General features: G+C 45.1%; 1 protein-coding gene across 2 annotated transcripts in view; it reads right to left on the bottom strand.

The window, feature by feature from the left end:
* ACVR1B (activin A receptor, type IB) overlaps window positions 1–14,096 on the bottom strand; it is a 31,585-nt gene extending 17,489 nt beyond the window's left edge. The window contains exon 1 of one of the 2 annotated variants that reach the window (XM_010857861.1): window positions 12,639–14,096. The gene's annotated coding sequence lies outside the window, so the exon portion shown is untranslated. The remainder of the gene's footprint in view (window positions 1–12,638) is intronic. The other variant, XM_010857862.1, reaches the window with a different exon arrangement.
* Between the last annotated feature and the right edge of the window lie 66 nt (window positions 14,097–14,162).

The raw sequence follows: 14,162 nt of genomic DNA, 5'->3' as shown, positions 1-14,162 counted from the left end.
CGCGGCCCAGCCCCGCGCCCGCCTCTGGAAAAGCAGCTCCCTTCGGAATCTGTCAATTAGCAGCCGGGGAAGCAGAGCCCCTGCTCCCAGACATGCGCTCCCCTTTCCCTGGTTCACGGCCTCTTTCACAGTGATTCATCCTGGAGGACGAGCACACCCACACGTGGCTCATTATTTTTGGGAAGTACTTAAACAATCTTGGTGTAAGACAGGAAAGAACAAAAGTGGTGAAATCTATGCTAGACGGGACGAAGAACGGAACTGGGAGCGGGGCCATGCGGCTTTGTGATAAGGGATTGGGCAAGTCCCTGACTCTATCTGGGCCTCGGCAACCCAGCCAGAAAATACCATATATGTGACAGAGACGGTTTGAAGATCAGCCCACATCTGCCGAGTGCTGTTGGTCCTCTGAGAAGGCTGCCTACATCTGTGTACAGGTCTACTTTATACCAAGGGAGTGAGAAGTCTGAAAAGGGTATTTTTGAGATAGCCATCACCACTGCCCACGCCCCTGTGAGGTTTCTGTTACTCTCTCCAGAGCCACAGCAGGGGAACATGGCAGGAGCAGGTCACACAGACCCAGGGCTTAAACACCAGCTCTATCAGTCACATGACCTTGAACGAGTCAGTAACCTTTCTGCACCCCAGCTGCCTAATCTGAAAAGTGGGGCTGTTAATTACCTCACAGGACTATGTAAGAATTACACGAAATAAGAGATTTACGAGCCAACTCAGTGGAAAAGATCCTGAGGCTGGGAAAGATTGAGTGCAGGAGGAGAAGGGGGTGACAGAGGATGAGATGGTTGGATGGCTTCACCGACTCAATGGACATGAGTGTGAGCAAACTCTGGGAGATGGTGAAGGACAGGGATGCTGCAGTTCACGGGGGTTGCAAAGAGTAGGACATAGCAACTGAACAATAATGAGACTTAAAAAATTCGAAGCAAATAGATATTCAATAAATTTTAATCACTCCCTTCAGTGTAAAACTCAAGTAAACACATTCACGTACGACATGTCTCTCTAACCACTAATTAGGAAGTGCCAGATTACAGCAAGACCACAGCAAGGAACTGCTGTTTGAGTCTCAGCTCTGCCAGTAACTAGTTGCGTGGTTTTGGGCAACTCATTTTAACCTTCCTGAACATCATTTTCCTCATCACTAACCAGAAAGAAGGGGCTAAACCAGATAAGCTCCAAAATCCTCCAGCTGAAATCTGAATCTAGTTTGTTTTTAAATTCACGTTGCTTGGATCACTGATTCAACACTGGGAAGTTCTGCTTTAATTCCACATACCTTTTCCTGAACTTTAAAGAAAGACTAGTCTTAACCATTTTTTTAAACATTTTTTCATTTACTGGTGGGCTTAGTTGCCCCGTGGCATGTGCCATCTTAGTTCCCCAACCAGGGATCGAACCCACATCCCCTGTATTGCAAGGCAGACTCTTAACCACTGGACCATCAGGGAAGACCCAAGAAAGACTGGTCTCTAAATCGTCTTCTGTTAATATTCATTTTTCATTGAAACGAAGTGATCATAAAAGTATAAAAACATCTGAATTATGGGATTCTCTGGCAATCCAGTGGCTAGGACTCTGCACTTCACTGCCATGGGCCCAGGTTTAATCCCTGGTCAGGGAACTAAGCTCCAGCAAGCCACGTGGCATGGCCAAAAAAAAAAAAATCTGAATTTACTAAAACTTTTCTAGTACACTAAATCACAAATTTAGCTTTTGATTTCTTTGAAAAACTCAATCTGGACTACTGATAACAGCCATTTATAATGTTTCACAGTGACTCATCAGGTGAAATCAGCCTACACACATGTACACAAACAGCACATACCTAACACACTCCGTGTTCCTGACCAAAGCGTCAGAAATAACACAATTAGGAAACCCAGTCACAGAGGAGGCACAAAAGCAGGTGAAAAGTGGTCAGAGTGAAACTCTCACTAGCATAGCATTTTGATATGAACAAGCTAGTCAAACCTGAACTAAAGACATTATGGCAGGATTTGAACATGTTTTCAAAGTATGATGAGAAGGTGGTCCGTGGTAGAATATCAAAGCAAATTTAATTTGGGAGCGAGGCTGTGTTTGGAGGAAGGCTGACAAGTCCCGACTTGGGCAGACTCTGTCTCGCTGCATATTATGGAGCCACTAAAACGCTGGGTCTGAGCAAAGACAGCCCCACGCAGAACCCTCTCTCCTGCCCATGGCATACTCTGGAGGACACTCAGTCAAGGCTGTTGTCCCAACAACTAGAAATTCCCAAGAACCAAGTGGCTAAACTCACTGCCCTTCAGCCCACATCACCAGCAGAGAGGGTGTGGGGGGGCAAGGTGGAGGCACCAAGCTCAGAAGGTAAGAGGCAGCCACAGAACACCCACATTCATCCTGGTACGTGAAGGTTCGTGACATTTTAAAGCTACAGCATCTATGATTTTTGGCTTATACGTGTGTGTGTGTGTGTGTACACACATACACATATACTCCTTGGGGATGGTAAGTTTCATCAGTTTAGGGTGGCACATTGTCCTGTTTAGGGATACTAAACCTGCCTCTTCCAAACTTCACTGGGCAACCTTCTAGTTTCACAAGAGTTAAGATTTGGTGCCCAAATCAGCCTGTGCCCCCTCCCCCCTTACTCTTCATGACTTCACAACTTGATCGTAGCTGCGTCTGAGCCCTCCTCTTTCCAGATGACAGCATCCATCACACAGCCCAAACTGATGAGAACAGCCTATTACAACCTGTGATCTTTTTAATTATTCTTCCTTGGACCATATCCAAACTCCCTACAGCTTTCTTGGGATAGAACAAAGACCACAATCCTACACAACTCTGTGACCCTGAAAAGCCAAGATGATCTTGGGAGAGGGAAAACAAAGAGAACAAAGTTGAAGGACTCACACTACCTAATTCAAACTTACTACAAAGCTACAGCTATCAAAACAGTATGAAACTGGCCTAAGTGCAGACTATAAATCAATGAAACAGAAATGAGAGTCCAGAAACAGATCTATATATCATCAACTGATTTTCCACAAGACTGTCTAAAACATTTTGGGGGTGGGAAGACTAGTCTTCAACAAACAGAAATCCACATGCAAAAGAATGAAGTCAGACCCTTCACACCACACACCAAGATTAATTAATATAAGTTATTACATAATGTAAGTAATGTAATTAATTCAATGTAAGTCAAAGACCAAAATATAAGAGCTAAAGTTTATATTCTAAAATTGTTTAAATGAAAATAAGGGTAAATCTTCATGACCTTGGATTTGGCAATGGGCTCCTAGATATGACAGCTAAAACACAAGCAACAAAAGAAAAACAGATGAACTGGCCTTCACCAAATTAAAAAACTTTTGTGTCTCAAAGGATAATATCAAGACAGTGTGAAGAGAACCTACAGAATGAGAGAAAATATTCAAAAATCATGCATCTAATAATGGTCTTGTATCCAGAATGTGTAAAGAACTCACTCTTAAAACTTGATGACAAAAAATAATTTTAAAATGAGCAAATGATTTGAATGGACGTTTCTCCAAAAAAGATATACAAATGACCAAAAAGTACATGAAAAGATGGTCAACATGATATCAAATGCAAATGAATGTCAAATCCAAATGTAAACCAAAACCACATATAACCAAATGTGGTATTTTAGTGACTTTCTGATAAGGTACAGTTTTTTGGTGAATTTATATTTCTTTCTATATTTTTAGGACCAATCTCATTTTTAATAAGGTAAAAAAAGAGGGGGGGAAAAAAACTAGAGAAAAAGCTTCTGTTTTTGCCATGTGATGTCCCAAGAGTGCATCTGTAGAAAAGTGCTTGTCAGCCAAATAAAAATCACATTTGATAGAAAAACAAAAACAAACAGAAACCAAACCACAATGAGATACCACTTTACACCCACTAGGAAGGCCATAAGAAAATGCTGGTGCAGATTCAGAGGGAACTGGAGCTCTACACACTGATAGTAGCATCGCACACGGGTACAGCTCCTGTATGGGGAAAACAGCCTGGTGGCTCCTCAGTAGGTTAAACACTGAATCACCATACAACCTGGCAATTCCACGCCCAGTGCAATATATCCACAAGAATGAAAGCAAGCGTTTACACAAAAACTTGTACACAAATGTTCCTAACAGCACCATTCACAACCATCAAAAGGTGGAAACCCAAATGTCCACTGAACAAAGAGTGGATAAACAAAATGTGGTACCCTCATCAGATGGAGTATTAGTCAGCTATAAAAAGGAATAAACTACTGATATTTACTACAGCGTGGATGAACTTTGAAAACATTATGTTAATTGAAAGAAGCCACATATTGTACGAGTCCATTTATATTAAACATCCAGAAAGCATATTAGTGGTTATTAGGGGCTGCAGAGGGGAGAAGATGGGGAATGCTGGCTTTATGGGTTACTAGGTTGGTTTCCTTCAAGGTAAAGAAAAAGTTCCGGAACTAGAGAGGTGATGGTTTGCCTAACATCATGAAGGTACTTCACTGACTTATACACTTTAAAATGCTTAAAAATTGTTATATGTGTTTTACCACAGCTTTAAAAATACCATAAATCTCTAAAAAGCAGTATGTATAATACACTCTCAACTACAGAACAAAACCAACAAAAACCCAACACATGCGGACCCCCCAAAATGAAGGTACAGTGTTGTTCTGTGTCCTTCCCAAGTCTGTAGGCTCTCACATGTCCCAGGAACCCGTGAACTCCTAGAGCGGGGAACCAGAGTCCTTCTTGTCTTCATTTTCTCCCTGGTATCCAGCACAGTGCCCACACACAGCACTGTGCTTAATAATCTCATTCAGCAGCTCTCAGCCTAGCCATCTGAGAGGGCAGGGGGCTCTGCCAGAGAGGACATGCTTTTATCTGTTTTATATGTGTTTCCACATTTTCATTTTTGAAAGGTTTTTACTGCTTTAAGAAGACAGAAAAAAGAAAAAGTTTTTCAGTAACTACTGATCTAGACAACTGTCAAAATGTTTACAAAAATCCTGAATTGGGCTTAAAAATGGAGGTGTCTGGCACTACACTATACAAAGTAGAGGTAATGTCTGTTTCTCCAGAAAGGCTGGGGAGCCGACAACAGCACCAGGAAGGAAAGCCCTGCTACACTGAAATAAAGTAATTGGGTGCTATTGGTAACAGAGATTCGAGGTGCATTTTCAGTTTTCACAATCATCAAAATTAGACTGTAAAAATACACTAAAATAAAACAAAAACTCTCAAGTACCAAAGAGCCATACTAAAGTCCAATTTTACATGTGTAGCTGGTGGTACCCAAAGAGTGTACTGGTAAAAAGCACTTCTAGCTGACTTAATAAAGGAAGCTATTTGTATGAAAGGAAAAAAAAAAAAGCACAGATTTAACAATAAGACATTTGATAAGCTTGGTATTTAATTTCAATCTGGGAAAAGGTCTCAGAGTGGGGTTTGCATAAGAGAAAGGTGTTTGAAAAGCCAGCTCCACACTGTATCTATTCTACAAACTGCCTTTCTGACATTCTACTTGGAGACAAACCCAACCCCAGAGAGCTGTTTAAACAAGTTCACCCTTAAGCCTCAGGTCTAGAGAATGAAAGCTTTGTTCTCACTCAAAAGAGACGTTTGATGTTTATGCTAAGGAGACCTGTCATTGCGACTTAATTTATGGCTGGCTGTAAATGCCTGAGCATCCAGCAAGGGCCCACCTGCTGCCCAAGGGAATGTCAAGGTAAAGCTGGAAGGAGAGGCATCACTATGGCAGAGCATGTCCCGTGTTCCTGGGACCTAAGTGTACAAACTCAGCCATCACATTCACTGTCTGCTAGCCACTTGGTATTTCTCCTTTACCCACAAGTTTATGTTGACATGTACAACCTTCTGTTTTCTTTCTTTGTTGTACTTAAACAGACACACTCCTGGCTCATTAGAGCAGGGGAGAGTATTTATCAGTGGTGTTTTGTATTTGCTTCCTGACCTACTTACTACACTACGATGTGTGGAGAGGTGACAGTGCACGTCAGTTCTGAGAAGAGGGATAGGAATGGTTGTTTCAGACAACTAGGACAATGAAGGGAAAAAAATCAGCAAGGATGGAGAATAAAACTAACGAGGTTGAGGACTTCCCTGGTGGTCTGGTGGTCAAGATGCCACACTTCCAGTGCCTCTACTGCAGGGGGCACGGGTTTGATCCCTGGCTGGGGAACTAAAATCCCACGTGCTGCGCGTGGCACAGCTGAAAGAAAAAAAAAAAACCACCAAAAACACCAAAAAACACCTAATGAGGTTGAGATCAAATTTATCTCAAGTAAAATGGGCAGATAGTGGATTCAACAGAGATGAAGAGGTGAGGTAGAGATTATGACGTTCCCAGTAACGCACAAATGTCTGGCACTTTTGAGCGACTAGGATGAAAACTGTATATATAGGAGACAGTGAAATTACAGCAGGACAGAACTGGAATCATTTACCTAGGATTTTGCTGAGAGGATGGGAAAAAAATGAATGAATTCAATTATTAAGTACCTAAAACACACAAGGCTCTGTGATAGAACAAAGGCATATAAAGAAAATGTAAGACAGTTCCTAGGATCAACTTTCAGGGCGTAGAGGGTGGGAGAGTGGGAGAAGCAGAAAACTCTAAGCCAGTGTGAACCTCTGTTACTGAACACGGACCAAAAGGAAAGGCAGAGAGGATGGAGTTACTGGCTGGGGGACAGGAGGAAGACAAAGCAGGTCCCACACTTGGAGGACATTGGATTTGGCTGAGAAGGCCAAGACCAAGAAAAGCACAAGGCGTGTGAGGTCTCAAGTAAATGGGCAACAGGATGACAATGCCAGGGTTCTAGCCAGAGATAAGGGCAATGAGTGAGACTAGACCAGACTGCATGGATCATGATGGCGGGCGAAGAGGTCTGGAGTCAATCCTGGAGGCTGCATGAAGGTGACAGAGGCGGCGCTCTTTCCATGGCTGAATCCAGCGGCAGGATGGAAAGGTGGGGACGGGTGGAAAGCTACTTTAATAGTCACCACAGCACACAGCAGAGTGCAGGATTTTGAGCATGGGCTGTGGAGTCAGACTTTAGGCCCGCTGCTTAACCTCCATGCCCCCGTTTTCTCACCTGTAAAATGGGGATGAGAGTGGCTCACAGAAGGGCTGTACAGAGTAAGCAATGCAGCACAAATGCCCAGTATTACCCTTGAGTAGATGGTACACACTCAGGAAATCTGATGGTTTTATTATTGCTGTCATCCTAGTGAATGAGAAGGGGCTGTGCTCTGGGTGGTTTTATGGTTGCTCTAACAAGCGTAAGTCAATCTGTACGCAAACTTCTTAATGGCAAGGACAGACAGATTCTTTACTCAGTATCCCCCTCAACACTGAGCTTGAGGAGTGCTCCCTAACACCTAGGGAGATGTTAAGAAAGAATACTGATTGAATCTGAATTTATCTACTGCAAGTGTAGAAAGTAATGTGCAAATGTACACCAAGACAATACATGACGATCTGGGGACAGAGGCGCTCAACACAAAGAATACTTTTTTAAAAAATAAAAATCCCTCAAATCACAAATTCCTCAACATATCAAAATCATTTAAAGCATCCACAATCTTCTCTCTCCTCCAAACCTCACAATGTCTAGGAAAAGGTAACAGGCAGCAGCTGAAAGCCACATGTGGTCTCAGGACTTCTTTCCACATGTAAGTCCATCCACGGGATGGCAGGGTGACCCAGTCTCAAGGAGCCTCAAGCCTATCTCGGGGAGTGCCCTTATCCCTCAATCCTGTTTTCCTTCTCCTCATATAACCATCTGACTCACCCCACATGCATTTTAAAAACAATACCTATTTACTATTTCAGTTTCTGTAGGTCAGAAGTCCAGGCATAGAATGACTGATATTGGCTGGGGCTTTCTCATCTAGGGCTGGGACCTCTTTCAATCTCACTCATTGCTGGCAAACTTCAATGACCTGTGGATGAAGGACTATAAGGGCCCCCCAACTGCCCTACTCGCTGATGGCCAGGGACCACTCCGCTCCTAAAGCTGGCCTGCAATTCCTGGTCACGCGGCTCCCATGGGCAGTTCACACTTGAATGTTTACTTTCTCCCAAGCTAGCTGGGGCATCACTGCCTTCCTCTTCTGCAATCAGCTAGAAAATGCTCTGCATTCAAAGGGCCAGCTTGATTAGGTCAGGTCCACCATGACAGCGTGCCCATCTGAAGGTCAACTGATTTAAACCCTTCACAATACAGTTGACCCTTGAACAACTCAGGGGTTAGGGGAACTGACCGCTACAGAGTCAAAAACCCACAGATAACTCAACAATCACCCCACTAGATCTGCAGTTCCGCATTCGTGAATTCTGCCAACCGTGTACTGCATAGTACTGCACTCTAGTATTTACTGAAAAAAAACCAAAAAACAAACCCACCCATGTGTAAGTGGACCCATGGAGTTCAAACCGCGTTGCTCAAGGGTCAACTGCACCACCTTCATTCATGTCTGAGTAACTGAGAACCAGTGTGTGTATACCTAAGGCTGGAAATCATGGGCAGAAGGGAGCAGTGGGGAGGACTGTGGTGGACATAATCAGCTCGTACTTTGTTTCTTTATTATCTATTTCACCTGCCAGAAGGTGAGCTTCATGAGGGTAAGCATTTCGTCTCCTTTTGCTTACTGGTGTATCTCTGCACCTACAACAGCGCCCGTGTTACAGGAACCTTTAGATCACCACAGCAGTTCTCAATATATGTATATATATACCTGTTTATTCACAGGCTAGAAACAGGACTTATAACTGTATACATTACACTGGTACAGTGAAACCATCTAGGAGTCCTGGGAATTCCACAGGAATGATTCTCTCTGCCACAATCATCGCACTGCTTGAACAAAATACAGTCAATTTTCATTATTCATGGATCCGTATTTGTGAATCTGTCCACTTGCTAAAATTTATTTGTAACCCCAAAATCAATACTCTCAGTGTTCATGGTCACTCACAGGTGAGCACAGAGGGGTGACAAATTTGAGTCACCCAACACACACGTTCCCACGGAGGTTGAGTAAGAACGCTCTGGCTTGTTTCAGCCCTCATACTGTTAACATGCGTTCTTCTCATGGTATGTTCAGTGCCAAGCTTTCTGTCTTTCTGTGGTTTATGCTGGTGGCCCCAAGAGCAGTGTGGAGACGCTGTCTAGTGTCCCCAGGCTCGAGAAGACAGTGACACACCTTAGAGAAAATCCATACACTGAACAAGCTTCATTCAGGCAGGCATTATAGCGCCGTTGGCCCTGAGCTCAACTTTAATGAATCAACCATATATATTAAATAATTTGTCTTTAAACAGAAACACAAACAACGTAAGGTGATGTGCTGACCAGCCGATGAAAGCACAGCAACCAGCAGCAGCAGCGGTCCAGGATTTGCTAACCCAGTGTTCAACTGGGCTTCACAGAACAGTTACCGAAAATAAGGCCACCTGACTGCGTTAGCCCCATTTTACAGATCGAACAATGACGTGGACAGGGCTGTGCCGTGGCAGCCCCCGGCGCACTCCGGCACACCATCCTGTTTTATTTCCTTCACAGCACTCATGACTGATAACCGTGTTTACTCATTTATTTTCAGTCTGAGCCTCTGCAATCATAAGTTCCATGAGGAGTTAGGGATTTTTGTCCCTCTTGTTCCCTGTGGCCTCCTCATGCCAAGAAGCATTCCAGGCACACACCCAACTAAATGAATAAAGAAACCTCCTATATGTAATTGTGTAAATATTAGAGTGATTGATACTTTAAAGGGAAAGGCAGTTACTTTCATTATGTTAAATTCAAAATATTTAGCAAGACAAATGAGGCTTCAGACTAAATGCAGAGAGAAAAAAGCCAAAAAGAACACCACAGCTGCCTGAGGTGGCACCGTGTGAGATGCCCTACAAGCAGGTAAGACTGCCAGGGAGGCTGGTGGACCAAGACTACAGAGGAAGAAGAAAGCTACGCTAGGAATGGTATTTACCCACAACGGAGAAGCTGGAGGGCAGAGAGAACAGGCGAGACCAGAGATGCTGCCTCCAGGCCCAGCTGCAGGCTGAACCATGTATGAGGCAGAGAAGCTGAGGAGAGCAAACCCAAGAGGCGGGACAGGGGACTCCAGCGGGCCATGAGGCCCCCTGCAGAGTGACAGCCTGCAGGGGACTGCCTGCTCGGATCTTTCAAAGGTCTGGGCACTCCCAGGCCAGGTGGAACTGATGGGCTCCAGAGGCCCTCAGCACTTCCAGCATCGGAGGGGGCTGATGAGCAAGAGGACTCCAGGATTTTCTCCTCGTGAACACACAGAGGAAAATGAGGTAAGACCCTCTTACATCAACTCCTGCTGTAACAGACAAATAGCACAAGGGCTCGAGACAAAGAGGCGGGATTCCAGAATTAATGTTCACCGCGGCTCTGAGCAAAGACTGAACCGTAAACAATACGGATTTCAAAATTAAAACAAAAGAGCCACTTCAGTATTCTAATTTAACCTTCAAAAATAAAGACGATTTCAAGCACCGCGGCCTGAGAGTTCCATTCCACCTCAACACCCTGTGCTCCTGAGTTATTATGAGAACAGGCTGAGGCTGCAACGCAATTCAACTCCTGTTCCAAAATGCAACAAGCAGCTTCAACAGGCCACGCTGGAAGAAGCAGCGCGCCTCCTTGTCTCCTTGTCTCCTGATTCATATTTTGGTAGCAAGGTTACAATTAGCTCACCGGTGGCGAATAAACCTATTTATAACACAGCAGTCCACCTGAAAGACACAATCATCTCAAAAGGTTTTTAGAGGAAAACCAAGTGCAGCTTCTTCTTTTACTGACTGCAGATTTCCAAGGTCCTTTCGGATGAAGTCCTCAGTCTAACCTTCCTGTGTTCACAGGCACCATTCCGGCCACCTCTCTGCCTCCATGTTCTTATGTAACACTTACATGGTGCCATAAACATACCCAGAGTTGCGTAAGAATGAAAACGTTGCCAAACCAATAAAGCCTAAAGCAGGTCACTCCCTCCAGACTGTCTTTGATTAGCACAGGTATGCTGCCAGGTCTAGGATGTGAGGGCTTGTCAAGAGACAGAAATTAACTTGAGGAAATCTGAAAGGGGTCCACAAAAAAATGCAACAGAGAACAAATTAACCACAGTGTGACATGTGTTGCTTCTCTCAATCCCAGGAGCTACTCTCTGCCCCATAAGATAAAAAGTAACCCAACATTGCCTGTTCACTGAAGTCAGAAACTGTGTCTAAAAATACCACCCAGCCAACTGGCTGTCAGTAAGACAGTCTCACAAATGTCCCAATAAGAGAGACACAGACCAGTTCCTGCCTTCATGGAGGCAAAACTGAGGCAGTCACAGAAAGGTGAAGTGCCTTACTCAAGGACAACCTGTCAGGGAGCAAAGTTCTGGGGCTGGAGAGCGGCCTCCTCCCCCCACCTGGCTCTAACCTTTAACCAGAGTAGCCATTTTATTGTGTTAATCACATCTGTTCCAGGAGCTCTTAACAAAACTCATCGGAGATTCTCTTTTTCTCTACAAGAGTTCACTTCTGCTGTATTTCAAACTCATGTCCACTCAACAAAAGTATAAGACTTGGCCTGAGATTAAATTGTGGGTTAATCACAGAAATTCAAAATATTCCCATCAGAACCTCAAATGTCTCCCTTGCAGCTTTTGTCTTAAGAAAATGAATGTCATGTTCTCCTGCTACTAATTCAGCTTTACGTTTTTAAATACTGAAGTGACAATGCCAAAGGTAGGCCTTAGAATGTGGTCCACCTATTAAACGGATGCAGTTTATAACCTGGAACTCTCGCTCTGTACCACTGGCCTTTTACTAAGTTGCTGCTAGTTCACTATTTAACACAGACACCTATCCCTTCCTGTCCTCACATCCTGTCTTCACAGGCATCAGGGTTGCCTGGCCCTGCTGCTCCTCCCGGCCCACCTAGGGGAGCACGACAGAGGAAGCGTGGGGAGGACAGCAATCAACTTCTAGTTATCTCACAGCCTCTATGTTCCCAGAACTGATGCTTCACTTTAAGCCTTTTGCAACAGTGGTCTCTGTAGCATGCACTATTGGCAACGAGATGTGTCCCGGAAAAAACCGTAGTGTCTGGCCAAGTCTGAAGGCCTTCGAGAATGTTTGCTGGATACACAACCTAATTTCCAATTAACCAAAAAAAGAAACCAACTCCCTACTATGCCCACCCATCCTCACCCCAACAAACATCCATTTCAGGAAGGTTACAAAAAAAAAATGAACCTGCCCCATTCAGAACCAGTTGGATCATCAATTAAACATTCTTAACTAGCTCATGACAACAAGAAATATCCCACCAGACATTACACCAAACCAACAGGGAAATGGCTGTTAAGAATCTCAGATATATTAGCAACAGGATAAAAATTCCTAAGGAAGGAATTTACAGATTTAGTCATACACATGTAAAATGACAAACCTGAAGGCTGAATCTCCTTATTTGCTACCCTTCTAGAGAAATAACATCATGATACACACTCCAAAAACATGGCCCCAAAATAAGGCCCAGCATACATTATTCATGAAAACCATTAACTTACCACGAATGTCAGGCTGTGTTCACATACCTTCACCACATCTATCAGACCCCACAGCGCGTTACCTCTGCCACAGAGCAGTGAGATCCAGGAACACACACGACAGCCTTAGCAGAAGCATTACCCAGTGAACAAAGACCCCACCACACAGGCTGCACCACTGGAAACAAACATCAAGGCTGGAGGGGATGAACTTGTTTGTGAGACGCCAAAGTGGGATCATGTCTTTGGTTGATTGTCTCATTTCTAAAAGAAGCCTGAACCCACCTGAGAACCATTATTTTTTGGTGGAGAGAAGAGAGCCACAGAACACAACTTGATCTCCCACTGCTAGAAGGTTAGGGGCTGCCGAGAAGTCAGAGCAGCAGGCTTTGTACATCGGGAGCAAACACAGTCCTGACGGTCTCTCCCGTATCCAACCGTGGGTCAATAATCACTCCAATATAAAGGCCAAATATAACCTTCATCTGCTACCCCAATGCCAGCACAGGGTTGAGACGACTCCCTTAAATATTTTAGGGTTTCATCTGCATTCCTCAAGCCCGTAAAGCCTCACAAACGAGACACCCAATTGAATGTCCCACAGAAAGGTACCACTTTGGGAGTGAGAAGGATGGAGGTGCTACCAGGGAGCAGAAGGCTGTGGGAGTTGGAAGGTGAGGGGTGTGCAAGGGTGGGGGAGGACGTAGGGGGAAGGGCTGGGAAGAGGGCTGTGTGGGAAGGTAAATAAATCCTGACCAAGGGCCAAGAGCTGGTCTGGTGGTGGGGTCTTTAAATACTCTTGGGGGTGGGAGGCACGTTCAAGGATGTCACCTGAAAGGCATCCACAAAGTGACCAACAGAATGGACCCCCTAAGGTGGGGTGGGAGTGGCGAGGGAGAAAGCAAATACACCTAGATGCAGGTTAACCGTTCTGGAACTAGGTTTCCCAGCGTTAGAGAGATTCCAAAGCCAAGCTCCAGATAGGGGCCTGTTCGTCCCATTTCCTCCACCGAGCTTCCCCCGGGCATGTGGACTGGAGGTGGGGGTTTGGCCCCACTGAACTCAAGGGACTGCCCGAGGGGGAAATGTGACTCGCTTTCCCAGAACGAAAGGGAGGAAGGAGAGGGAGGGGAAGACGCACCCCAACTGCAGGAGGGAGCAGAAGGAAAGGTTGAAAACCCCCTTCCCCTTTTATCTATGGTGCGCAAGGGCTCTCAACGTCAGGATACCTCGGAGAAGCAAAGACCCCATTGCCGAAGCCCCATAATCTTGGCGGGAGAAAAGGCGCCCCCCCTCCACACTCCCCGCTGGAGCATCTGGAGGGAGGGAATGAAGACCCCCACCCCTGGACATGCTGAGCGGCAGAAACGTGGATCTCCAAACCTCGGGGAAGGAAGCCTGCACTCCCTTCTATAGAACATGGGGGTGAAGGGAGTGCGACCCTCGAGAGCTCCCCGAATCCAGTCCCTCCTGGGAAAGGGCTCGGGTCCCCAGGGGCCCGGCGTGAGCCCGGTCCCGGCGGGGTGGCCGCGCCTCGGGGATCGG

The sequence above is a fragment of the Bison bison genome, unplaced genomic scaffold, assembly GCF_000754665.1.
Source record: "Bison bison bison isolate TAMUID 2011002044 unplaced genomic scaffold, Bison_UMD1.0 scf7180017864383, whole genome shotgun sequence".
In the NCBI taxonomy this organism is placed as follows: domain Eukaryota; kingdom Metazoa; phylum Chordata; class Mammalia; order Artiodactyla; family Bovidae; genus Bison; species Bison bison.
The sequence above is the reverse complement of the archived record's forward strand: the minus strand, read 5'-3'. Positions and strand labels throughout refer to the sequence as shown.